At 37.9% G+C, this 13,701-nt stretch overlaps 1 pseudogene; it reads left to right on the top strand.

Annotated features, from left to right (window-relative positions):
- Window positions 1-6,523: 6,523 nt before the first annotated feature.
- LOC105978651 lies at window positions 6,524-6,838 on the top strand (annotated as a pseudogene).
- The last annotated feature ends 6,863 nt before the right edge of the window (window positions 6,839-13,701 follow it).

Below are 13,701 nucleotides of genomic sequence, written 5' to 3'. Positions count from 1 at the left end.
TGCTTATTCACCTGCTTTGTCTTCAGCAGTTGTGTCGGGAAGGTGAGCATCATAGAATGCCAATTTAATAGAAGAAAGTATTCTTGCTTTGAGGGAGTACTTAAATGTTTTTAACCAAAAAATTAATGTGGGATTTTGTCAAATGCTTTTTCTACATCAATTGACATATTTTATATTTATGATGGATTACATGAATTGATTTCTAATATTGAGTTATTCTCACATATCTAGGATAAATCCCACTTGATCATAATATATTTTTTAGTATTTTGTTGAATTCCATTAACAAGGATATTATTGAAAAATTTTGAATATATTATAATTATGGATATTGTTCTATCATTTTATATTCTGGCAATGTCTTTGCCTGTTTTGGGTATTAATGTTATATTTCCTTCATAAATTGAATTTGATAGTTTGTTGTTCTTTGCTATACTCTGGAATAGTTTTGTAGAATTTTTGTCAGTTCTCTGAATGCTTGGTAGAATTCCCCCCGAAAAGCCATCTGGTTATGGACATTTTGTTGTTGGTCATTTTAAATGGCATGCCCTATTTTTCTTGTTACAAGTCTAAAAGATTCTCTATCTTCATTTGTGCTAATTTAGGTAGGTAACATGCTTTTAGTCCCACCCCCTCCCATTTTTCCAAGTTCCCCAATGTGTTGGAATATAGTCCTTCATAATATTATGTAATTATCTTTATTCATGTGGGTTCTGTTGGGATATCACGCACTTCCTTACTTACTTGTAATATTTGAAACTTATTTTCCTTTGGTAATTTTGCTAGTGGTTTGTCAATTTGCTAATCTCTTCAAAGAACCAACTTTTTGTCTTGCTGATTTTTGTAATGTTTCTCCATTTGCTGATTCATTTATTTCTACTCTAATCTCTAGTATTTGTTTTCTTCAGATGGCTAAGGGCTTGTTTTGCTGGTCTTGTCCTGATCACAGTAGCTGTTGGGTTATGGTTCATTTTGTTTCTTTCATTTTTTTAGTGTCCTCTTATTGCTATAATTTGCCTTCTGAGTGTTGCTTTTGTTGTGTCTCAAAGGTTTTAGTATGCTTTGTTTTAGTTTTCATTTGTTTCAAGAGATTTTTAAATTGCCTTCTTTATTTCTTTAGTTACCCAGTAGTTTTTAAGCAAAATATTGCTCAAAATCAGTGCATTTAAATTTGGGGTAGGAGAGGTTTGATATTCTTCTTATTGATTTCTAAATGTACAGTGCTGTATTATGAAAAAAATGGATTGTAATATATAGATGTTGTTAAATTCATTGATGTTGTTTTGTGGCCTAATATGCAATCTATTCTGGAATATGATTTTTATGTGCTACAAAAGAATGTACATCTAAAATTTCAAGTTAATTCATTGTGTTATTTAGTCATTTTGTGTTTTTATTGATATTGAATCTCTTATTATTATTATAGCTTTGTTCATTTGTTTGCTCAATTTGATAAGAATTAGATTATTTTTGAGAGTCTTTCATTTGGTGCATAGATGTTTATTATTGCTATAGCATCTAGTTTAATTGGAATTTTTTTTTATGAATTACAACACCATTCTTCTGGAATTTGTCAAACCTGGCAATTCTGGTTTAGTAAACCATATGATTTTCCAACTCAAAATGACCAATATCAGTACATTCTAGCTGACTAATGCCCAGGACACCAGTCTTGATGTTCTCCACTTCATTTTTAATGACATCTTTATCCTACATTCCTATTTTGTACATTCCATGTTCTGATTATTAATGAATGTTTACAGCTATGTCTTCTTTTGAGATGTCCCACATCAACAAACGCAGGTCCCCAAAGCATGACTTCCTCCACTCTGAGAAGCACAGCTGTCCTTGGAGGAAGCAGTTCTCTGTTAGCCACATGTTGAGAGCCATCTGTTCCAATGGGCTCATTTCTGGTACTATAGCAGATAACTATCCCCTGCTCTTCACAAAGCTTTCAGGAATCCCTCGGAATTAGACAGCCTATTCCTTCTTTATGGTCTTTTATTACTTTGGAAGGGCTGCGGACATCTGATCATTGGTGACTCTGCTCATATTTGAAATCCCGGTGGCCCCACGTCCAGCATCACAGCTATTCATCACTTCAGGTGGTGGAGGTTCAGTGTGAATGATAGGAAAAAACAAACAAACAAACAAACAAATGTGGTTGAAGTCAGGGAGAAATAATGGTTCAAGAAAGAATTCCCTCCAGTATTACAAATGGCTGAATGATCAATGTGAAAATAACTATCTTCAAAGGATTAAATTTAATTAAGCAACATTAAAACTGTAGTTATACTTATGGAACTCAGAGTGTGTTGTGTGTGACTGGAGTCCAACTTTAAGTGTGTTTAGAAAGATTGGTAAGTAAGGAAATTGAGAGTATAAGGGTAAACAAAAATAAAACACATTTCTTTTTTTTTCTTTCTTTTTTTTTTAAATCGTTTTATTAGGGGCTCATAGAACTCTTATCACAATCCATACATACATCAATTGTGTAAAGCACAGTTGTACATTCATTGCCATCATCATTCTCAAAACATTTGCTCTCCACCTAAGCCCCTGGCATCAGCTCCTCCTTTTCCCCCTCCCTCCCCTCTGCCCCCTCCCTCATGAAACCTTGATAATTTATAATTATTATTTTGTCATATCTTGCACTGTCTGACATCTCCCTTCACCCACTTTTCTGTGTGTCTGTCCCCCAGGGAGGAGGTTTTATGTGGATCCTTGTAATTGGTTCCCCCTTTCCAACCTACTCTCCCTCCACCCTCTCAGTACTGCCACTCACACCACTGGTCCTGAAGGGATCATCCACCCTGGATTCCCTGTGTTTTCAATTCCTACCTGTACCAGTAAAACACATTTCTTCTTAATCTGAGTGTTTAACTGAATTGTTGTAAATGTATTTAGTCAAGAGGATTTATTGAAAAGATGAGCTACTACATATATATATGTAGTATATGGCAGTAGTATATGTAGTAATTCAATGGCAGTCATATATATATATATAAATATATATATATGACTGCCATTGAATTGATTGTGATTCATAGCAATCCTAAAATCCCTACAGGGTATACCTGTTCCTGTGAGTTTTTTTGGCTGCAAATATTTACTATAACAGAAAACCCCACCTTTTCCTACGAAGCAGCAAGTGGGTTTGAACAACTGACCTTGAGGCTAGAAGAACAAGTTACATCACCCAAAGGTCTGTATCATATGGTGAATGTAAATTGTAGGAGGCTTCTGACCTCGAACTTCATAGTGGTGGGGAGGAGAATCATCATTAGCATCAACCGAAGGTTGATGAGGTGAATGTCAGACATGTCACACCCTTCCACCACTTTAGGGATTCTGACACCATCTATCTTTCTCCTGGTAATCTCTACTTCTCTGCTTGCTTTGATAATTTGCTGTGATGGCCACAGAGAACTCATAGACAATGCTCACAGTACAGACTTTGTTTTCAGGACGTTATAAAGTATATCATTAGCAAGTCATCACAATACCTCACATTGGCTTGGCCTCACCCTGTCCTTGGATTGAAGTTATACAGACAAGGACTAGAAGGACCATAACAAGTCTTTCAGTGTCCTACATATATTACCTGTAAAACTCCCAAGAGGAAACCCCACAACTCCATTGTTTAACTTCATCTGTGACTTTTAAATACTGATAATGCTGTTACTGAAAATATTTTTTATACATACATAATTTTACAGGTCCTTAAAATAAGTCATTCTACATGAATTTGCAGCCTAGAGGGTATCTTATTAGTACAACATTTGGGCTAACGCCAAGCAGAAGCATATCGTGAGTTTGCTCACGTCACACATTTTGTTTCCTTAAAGATGAAATGAGAGCTTCATGGTACCTCATGGTTGAAGCTATATCTTATGACATAGTTTACATTTATATATCCCCAGTCATTTCATGCCATGATAAAATTCCACATATTAGATGGGAATTAGATTTTATTGTCCATCATTAAAATTCCAGGGTGGATTTTTATGCTCTAATTTTGACCACAATTATCTTTAAATGATTTTGTTAAAATTAAAAGACAAAAATATTTCATTCAAGCTTATTAGGAAGAGATGTTACAACAGAATGCTATAAAAGACCAATAATTGGATAAGTATTAAAACTAATTTATAGGACCATGAACATTTCCCTACTGATAAAGACTAAATCAATGTGTTGTGCAATTAGGATCCTTAATGAAAGGCCTTCTTTCTAAATACCTGGTTATGAAACCCTGGCTCATGTTTCTCTCATGGAGTTTAGTGAGGTGGGTTTTCTTGGGCATATATTTTCCTTTCAAAGTTGATGAATGTAAAAAAAAAATGGCACAGAAGCTCAAAGTCAATCCATTGGTCTTAGAAGGGTTCATTTTGAAGTTCAGCTTCTGGACCAGGTAGTCACACTGCTCTAGGAGTATACGTAATTTCAGTATGCAATGATCAATCTGATTCCAGTCCACTGAAAGTCAATTTCTTTTTGCCAATACATTTTTCCTTTTGTCAGCTAAGGGAGTGGGGATTATAGCATGGGTATCAGACTTTATGTTTGAATACATTTGTTGACTTGATTATAATCAAGTAGTGAAGTAATGACCATTTGTCCACTAAAATTCATTCAGCTCTCTTTATACAGCTCGATTTCACCCCCTGCATTCTTTGCCAGGAGCACAGTCTATGCAAATTCTGCCACCGCTTGTTCCTTGAGTTCGATGGACAGGATTTCAACCAGTTACTAATTTTCATTAGTTGACACCAACTCATGGCAACATGATGTGTGTCAGGACAGAACCAAATTCGGCATGATTTTTGAAGACTGCTCCCCCACCCCCACCTAACTCGAAGAAAATGTCAGACCTTTGTTTGGAGGAAACTCTGGAGGGACTCAAACCTTCAACTTTCCAGACAGCAGCCTAACACACACCCACATGCCCAACAAAGGAGCTCTTTTGTTTTGTTTTGCTTTAAATAGCTTCTAATTGTTGTCTGTTTCATTTGTGTGAGAATTAGTTTTCCTTATGATCATTACATTCACTTGAGGATTCTAGTACTTGGACCTCTGGAAATCCACTCAATTATTAGATGCCTTGATCCTTTCTTGTCCAGTAGCCAGCGATTGTTCCAATCCTTTTTTGGTCATCAGTAAAGGTACAAATTATTGCAGAATTTGGTCTGATTTTTATTCTCATTAGAGTCTGTTATGTACATTTTTTTGGTAATTCATAAGGAAAGCATCTCTCTTTCTATCTGCGTGATCATCATTCTCTACATCACTTTGGTGATCCTTATGGGATTCATATTGAGGTTTGACTATCTTGACGTTAGAACTACACATTGCTTTTATTTCTAAGGTGAAGGATTAATTTCCCTTTCACTATATAATAAATGACTTCTTTAATCAACCTTTTTGCTCAACATTTTACATGTCTTTCTGAATGGATATATTTCTCTAAAATAGACACGTTTGATTTCTCATTTTATGTTTTTCTCCATTAATGACTTTGAAGATAACAAAAGCATCCTTCTGCTGTTTGAGAATTCACCTGCGTCCAGCCTCAAAGTTTTCCTCCTTCTGCTTGCCTCAGCCATTTTCCTTGTTTCTGGGTCTTTAAGGGCTTGTTCTCCCCACACTCATGAAACCAAGGTGTTGCTTCCTTTGGTTCGACTCCAGCACTCATGGACTGACTTAGTTTCTTAGAAGTGGGATGAGACAAGGCCACCAGAACTCCTCCAAGGAGAGCCTCCAACCAATTCCAATATTACCTACCAAGCCTCGATGCCTGGAGATGCTGGCTTTCCTGTTAGGTAAATAGACAAAAAGGATAATGTAATCCATGCTCCATGAGATGGAATGCTCCACCTTCTTCTGTCCTTCTACCATGGACTTCAATGGTTCTGCATAGCTTCTCCAGACTACTTCATATGCTGGACCATGTATCAACCATCTAGATTATTGGAATATTTTATGTTCATGATTGTTCCTGCTTTTCATCCACTATAATTGCATTTCCCAATACAGCACTTTTGAGTAAACTTAAGTCAGGTGTTATTTCTAGACTCTGACAGAACATTTGTTATATTTCTCTTTGTTAAAGGACCATTAGCTAAGCTCTCTCTTACCTCAACCTCTTTTCAAAAAAAAAAGTGGAATTCTTGTAACTGGCCCCTCTTGCTTATTTAGAAGTATTATTAAATGTGATTATCTCAGAGTTGTGACTTGCTTTATTTCATTTTTCTCCTGTGGTTACCATGTTTGCCAACCCCTGCTGTTTCCACAGATTGTAACTCAGGTTGCAAAAGTACCAATAGATTGCATGTTTTTCCTTATGCCAAATCACAACACAATTTCCACTTTGCAGATGCCTTTTGTCGTCTTGTCTGGTCCTGTTGCGTGCAGCCATGGTCCACCCTACTGGGTATTTCCACACAGGTGCAGACAGCAAACTCCTGCGCTGCATCTTTTTTTCAGCTGACTGCAGACAAAGTTCCAAAGATAGCAAAAGTGTATGTGCCAGGGGGGTGACTTTACACACCATAATGGCACCGGTGACAAGTCCATCTATGAAGAGGAAATTGATGATGAGAACTTCATCCAGAAGCATACAGGTCCTGGCATCCTGTTCCTGGCAAATTCTGGCCCCTAGACTGACAGTTCCCAGTTGTCCACCTGCGCTGCTAAGACTGCATGGTTGGAGGGCCAGCGTGTGGTTTTTGGCGAGCTGAAAGAGAGCAGGAACCTGGGAGAATCCATGGAGCATTTTGCATCCAGGGATGGCAAGACAGGCAAGAAGATCACCATGGCCGACGGTGGCCAAGTCTAATACATTTGGTCTGTATTTCATGTTGGACCTTACAGACCAGACCATTCATTTTGTCACTCAAGAAATCACCCTTCTGCTCCCCAGGAGCTCGCAGTCTCACTTAGTCTCTGTGCGCTCACTCCAGTTCCTTAGGTTTCTGACTTCCCTTATTCTCCTTTAAGCCCAGCCGGAAAACAGGGTTCAGTTTAGGATGATGAAATAAGAGGCAACCAAAACAAAAACCTTCTATAGCACATTTACTTTGTCCCCTTTCAAATGATACCAGAATGGTTCTTCAAGGTCTCCTAGCTACCTCCCTGTAGAAATATTAGATTTCAGTTTTCTTCCTTTTCATCCAAAGGAACCTGAAACACTACTACACGTTCTGATAATTGCATTCAGAAAGCTATTTTTAACTTGCCTTGACTTCACCTGAGACCCAGCTTTAAACCCGTGCTGTGACTGATCTCCTGGGGGAAGCCCTAACGATGGCCCCTAACACTGACCAATTCATTCCCAGATGGGAATCTGACATTGTAACAGACTCAATAACTAAATTAGAAAAAAAATCCCCCCCTCTGAGAAAAACCATTTTTGACATATTAAATTTATTCTTATTTGAACTGTTCTGATCCTTCTGGAATTTAGATTTCTGAGTGCATGGAATGAGGATGTCCTTTTGAACTTGAAGAAACTGCTTCCCTGGAGACACATTCAAGTCAAACTGTAGCTTAGTAAACAACTTAGTGCAGACTCTTTAGCAACAGGCACTGGGTTTTTTGGGAAGGCGTCTAAGTGTAGCAGCTTCGAGAAGATGGAACTCCAGGGTATGGCTCGTGACTGTTTCCGGATGACGTGTCCTTGGGAGACTGTTTCTGTCCTCGGCGTTGGCCATTGGCGGTACCATTGGAGAAATTAGGAATAGCCAGTGTGAATGAATTTCACTCTTCCTGGGTTTTCATACCCATTTTGTATACATATATTCTGTGACATTAATTTTTAGCATTTTCCTAAGAAATTTAGGCCTTTGATCCATTGGACATCAATTTTTATAAAATCAACCTCTGTACTTAAATTTTCAAAATTTTACTTTACAGTCATATCATTTATATTTATCTGGAAATATATATGCATATTCCAGTTCCTTTTATATGGTACCTTTTAAGCAGAATGACAGTTTCATGGCTCTTTCAATAGCTCCACAAGTGCTTACTGACAAATTGTGGCTTCTCCTTTTATGCAAAACCATCCGTATTTGTCTACTAGAAGTGCTCTCCTCAGGGGGGCCTATCTGTCATTTTTATAATTAGAAGCAGATATTAAAGTATTCTTTTTTCTCCCTGAAATATATTTTAGGTTGATTTTGTTCAATTTATTTTTTTAAAGCTGTCCCTGAATGTAGAATCTGCTAGACTGTAAGGGACCTGAGCCCTTTTGGGAACATGGTGAGATACGCATGTTCATTGAGAAACAGAAAGCCATGTTCAAGACTCTTTGATGATAAAGCACAACTTTATTTCTTTTTAAAAATATATTATCAATTAATGTTGATATTCAAATCTACCCTCTCCTCCTTAAATTGAACATTTTCCTTTACTTGAATTCCATGTTCTTAATTTTGTTTGTTTGTTTTGTTTTTCCATCTGGCCCAGTAACTCGGGAATTGGTTCCATAAAGAGCAGAACTAGAAAGTGCCCATGGTGAGAATTTTTGCTGGATCATTCATTTGCAAGCTAAACTCCAGAACAAGAGTGTATTGCATAAGAAATAGAAGAGAGAGGAAGAACAAAATATATAGACGCTTGCTAAAATTCTGCTTGAAACTTTTGTCTAATCTTGTCCATTCAAATCATGTCTTTATTTCCTTTCTAAATAACAATTTTACTAGTGCTATTCTGTTTTTTTTTCTGAATCAAAGCACTTTTCAGTTCTTGAGTATGGCACACAGAAGCTCCTGTACATTCCCAAGTGCTGCGCTAAGCTTCAATTCCTCCACACTAATTGAAAGCTTCTATAACAACCAACTTAATTATCCAGAATTACCAACCAAAACACCCACTGAGGTCGAGTTGAATCCGACTCAGAGTGAATTACCAAAGGTAGACACAAAAGAACAAATGTGAAAACTGCAACTCAGAAAATGTGTTTGAATTAAACTTCTATAAATCCATGTAATATAATATTTACTTGTTATTTATACAATGTTAGATACCTTTTAAAAAGGATTGATTTATTAACCAACAAACTCACTGCCAACAAGCCATTTCTGACTCATGGTGATCCTATTAGATGAAGTTGAACTATCTCTCTCTATGGGTTTCCTGACTCTAATTCTTTATGGGAGCTGGAAGCCTCCTCTTTCCCCCATGGAGCAGTTAGCAGTTTCCAATGGCTGACGTTGACGTTAAAATCCCAGCAGGCAACCACTAGGCAATCAGGGATCCATCTTTGACACAGTAGGTAATACATTGGGTTCTTTCTTCCCGTACTTTGGAATTTTTTTGTATTCCCATAACTAAGAGTGTCTATCACAATTCCGATCCTTTTGGCAAACCCATTACCATCAAGTGGATTCCAGCTCATAGCGACTATATAGGACAGAGAAGCACTACCTCCTAGAGTTTTCCAGGCTGGAATCCTCATGGAAGATGACAGTCAGCTCTTTCTTTCCATAAAGACCTGTGGGTTTCAACCACCCATCTTCCAGTTAGCAACCGAGTGTTCACACTATACTATTCCAGGTCCTGATTCTAAAGACCTACCAAACTAAAATAATGCTTTCTTTAAAAAAATGTATGCCATTTTCCATCCCTTGTTTTTAAATTTGTCATAAATATGTATATGCTATTAACATGTCCTATCAAATTCAAATGATCTTTCTGTCCACTTGAATGGAAACAGCAGGCTGTAGCCCCATATTCATAATACATACTGTAAACAAATGCTAGCAACTCTCCCCCTTCCCTGGATACTCATCCAACTTCCACGGATGACATTATGGAGGCTCTTGTTGAAAATTTAGCTGTAATGGCAAGAGAAGTGACTGCACTCATCCACAATGCATGCCACGGAAATCACACCTCATGGAGACATAGAAAGACAGTGTTTATTCCTGTAAATCTGAAGGAACACCTGCAAACATAGCTGCAGAGGAAGGTCAAGAGCACCACAGAGCACCTGGTGTAGAGACTATTTTTAATCATTCATCTCCTGGAAGAGAAACAATGCTAACTCCCTCTCTCAACTGAACAGACTCATTAACCGGCAAATTCTTGCCAACTTTCTGTTGAGATATTTTCTCTTCACTCCAAGGTGGCTGTTCATCCTGGTGACATTCACTCCTGTCCTGAACTATGTCTACTCACACCGTGTGTCATGAATAAGAACAAGCACTGCGCACCTGTGCTAAATTTCATTCTACCCAGGAGAAATGGTTTTGGATGTCTCTGCATGTTTTATGGTTATTTCCATATATGCTCATAAGGGAAACAAACCTCAATCTTGGGAAAGTAGAAAATACAGTGTTATATACAATCAAAATTTATGTCAAATCACCACTCAATGAATGTTTCATGTTTTCCAATGCCACATTCTTCCCTTAAACAAGAGAATTGCAAGAGCCTTTTAATTTTTTTTCTAACAAGTTAATCATTCATACAATGTTAAAGCATAACATTTCAAAACAGACAGATTTAAGACATATACTGGCGATCTCAGTCTAGAAAAAGACATTGTTTGTAAAGGGAAGTTTTCAAGATCATGGAGCATTTGTATTTGTGAGCATATCCTGAGCATTAGTTCATGGAAGAAAAATTACATTTATCCCAAAATGAGTTATTGCTTGGGTTGAGGCAAAAATATCCATCTGGTACTTTTCTCCATGCTCCCTACGCCTTTAGAACATGCAAACAACAATAGCCGAACTTCGTGCTTTAATGCAAATGAACATTCTATATTTTACACGCGATTCCGCTGGACCACTCAGGTGCGAAGGTTCTCCAGGCTCCCAGTCTACGCTGACTCCAGAGCTTGAGGCAGTTCATCTTGTGTGTGTTGCAGCTAGATGGCGCTAGCTATCTCCCAGTAATAATTCCACAGACAAACAAAAGTCAGCTTAATGCTTTCCAGAACTGTGATTTTTTTTTTTCCATCACTAGGGCCGGAATAGGGCAGGTAGCACCGCCTTATTAACTTTCAAATTCCCTAGATCGGTATAATTGCTAAAGGTGGGACCGTCGGGCCGCCCCGGAGGGAGCTGTTGGAGGAGTGGATGCCTGTGGGCAGGAGTATGACAGTGTGGCATTTACTATTGTCTCAGCATCAGAAATGTACAGAATTTACAGAAATACAGTTTTATATATATTAAAGCAAAAATATCCTTCAATGCAGAGTGTTGTCCTTTAGAGGTACTTGATATCGTCATTGATGCAGTGTTTGAATTTTGCTTTGCTTTCAAATTTGGGGTCATATTAGATTTTTCTGGACAAAGCAAGAACTGCAAGTAAAAAAAGTACCTGTTTGGACAATCTTTCTGCTCTCAATCCAACTTCCTTTTGTTTCATACGCTGGTGAACCTAAGAAAAGACGAGAGGAAAGGACATGGAACTGGAAAACTTTATTCGGCACCCTCAGTATATAAAGCATAGCACAATGTCCTCCCGGCCATCTAGCCAGTTCTGACTCATAGATTCCCTTGACTGTAAATATGTAGTGGAGCAGAGAACCTTATCTTTGGTTCTCGAAAAGGTTTTTTGGTTCAAACTGCTGGCCTTGGGGTTAGCAGCTCACGTCATAACCCACTACGTCACTGGGATGCCTTATGGGAACAGACCGCGTCATCTCTTTTTCATGGAGAGGCTGGTAGGTTTGAACCATAAACGTTGCTGGTAGCAGCTCAGTACCTAGCCCCAGAGTTATACCATGGCTTCTTATAATTGTATGGCAAGGGTAAACCAGTTAGGTCAAATAAATCTCTGGTTTCTTTTGTGAACCTTGTCTGTTTTATATGTTTCAAGCTATTGAAGAAAGATGCTTAATAAGGCAGCTCCATGGTTATGAAGCGATTGTTTCCTAAGCAGGTCCTTTAGTTGAATCATAAATACACCAGAACAATTATGTTAAGTCCTTATTTAGCCTTACTTTGGTGTAAGAGTTGGGCTGCTCACCTAAAGGTCAGCAGTTTGAAAACACCAGTGCTCCCTGGGAAAAAGATGAGGCTGCCTCCAGTCTCTGAAACCCACAGCGGGAGTTGTACCATGTTCGACAGTGTTGCTAAGAGTTGGAATGAATTCAATGGTAGTGAGTTTGGGGAGGTTTTTTTATAGTGCAAGACTAGCATCCTGGTGGCCCTGCTGGGCTGGGCTAACCCACCGTTGGCTCTTCAGGAGAAAGGTAGCTGGAAGATGGTGGTGGGAGACAAAACAAGGAAAGGCTCGAAGCACTTTACGTGATTTAAAAGGGACATATGGAGCCAGTGAAGGTGCTTGTGATGCAGGATTTCTTGCAAGTCGCGGCTGGTTCTGTCTTTTGGTAATCAGAGAAAATTTACCTAACTGGAAAAGGAGCATAAGCCGTACATAAGTTGGACATTTAGAGCCACGAGACTTCCTAGATTTGTCATTTTATGGAATTTTGATGCCGTTGCCAGGTGAAAATGCAAAACAGAAGAACAAAAACTCTCTAGCTCTGTCTGGCTATTACAGCAATACAGACTATTCATAACGTAATATTCAGAGGTTAATGAGCAAAAAGTAAGGGAGCCACAGTTCCTGTGCAGTTAAGGTTGGAATTCATTCCAGTTTGGGCAAAACCTCTCTCATAAGAGACGAAGGAAGAAAGGCAGGCAGATAAACCAGCAAGTTTTATTTCCCTGTACATTCAATGAAGAACTGGAGAGTCAAGGACGTTTTTGAGGGACCATTACTGATTGAAGCTGGCACAAGGCATACATGGATCTCCACAGACAAACCACATTTTAAAACACAGCCATATAGAATTAAAAAATGAGTGGATAAATCATAAGAAAGCATGATGCACCTGTGTGTGTATCATTTTTCTCTGTTCTATTCACTTTACCTATCTGAACTCATATTTTACATCTATACCACAATTATTGTAAGGGATTGAAAATATTATCTTTACTCTCAACATATACCTGTTATCAAAATAATAATGTATTTCCTGAGGACTTTTTCTTCAGATTTATGTTGTAAAGCACATCTAATAAAATTACAATAAATGCGGACCTACGATCTTTCACATTTTCATAAAATTTTCTGTTCAACCAAGAAAAAAATAAGTTAGAATATATTTAATCTAAACTTAATAGCAACGAAGCCTTTGATGTCCCATGCATAATGTAATAACCAGTGAATTTCCTAAAACTCAATGAACAGCTAATAATGGAAAATATTTTCTTTCAAAACAGTTGAATACATAAACATGGGATTCTCTAAAGAGATTTGCATTTTCTACATAAAATTTATAACCTCTGCCTGTAGACTAAAAGTTCAACATCTGCCCAAAAGGCACCTGACCATGGGTGAATTAGCAATATTGTTGTTAAAACAAAAATCATGTTATATCAATAAAAGAAATGGACACTTATTAAATATTTAATGTTGCCCTGTCAGGTTTTGTTCCTAAGCCAAAAAGAACACATTAAAAAGAAATAGCATTTTAGTCACTTGGGGATGTCAAAACTTTTGCCCTGGCATCAACTGGTAGGTGCAGGATTATTTGGGAAAGGGACAGAGATAAGGAAATGCCACCTTCCCAAGCGTATGAGGACATAACAAGGCCCTGCTACAAAATGATGGACACATTTAGAAAATGAGATGGTCGAAGTATGAAAAATGTTGTCTCTCAAAGCTCCATCTCTCTCA

Source organism: Echinops telfairi, unplaced genomic scaffold, assembly GCF_000313985.2.
Source record: "Echinops telfairi isolate 266 unplaced genomic scaffold, ASM31398v2 ScPeMD7_7400;HRSCAF=8409, whole genome shotgun sequence".
Taxonomy (NCBI): Eukaryota; Metazoa; Chordata; class Mammalia; order Afrosoricida; family Tenrecidae; genus Echinops; species Echinops telfairi.
This window is presented reverse-complemented; position numbering and strand designations above follow the sequence as displayed.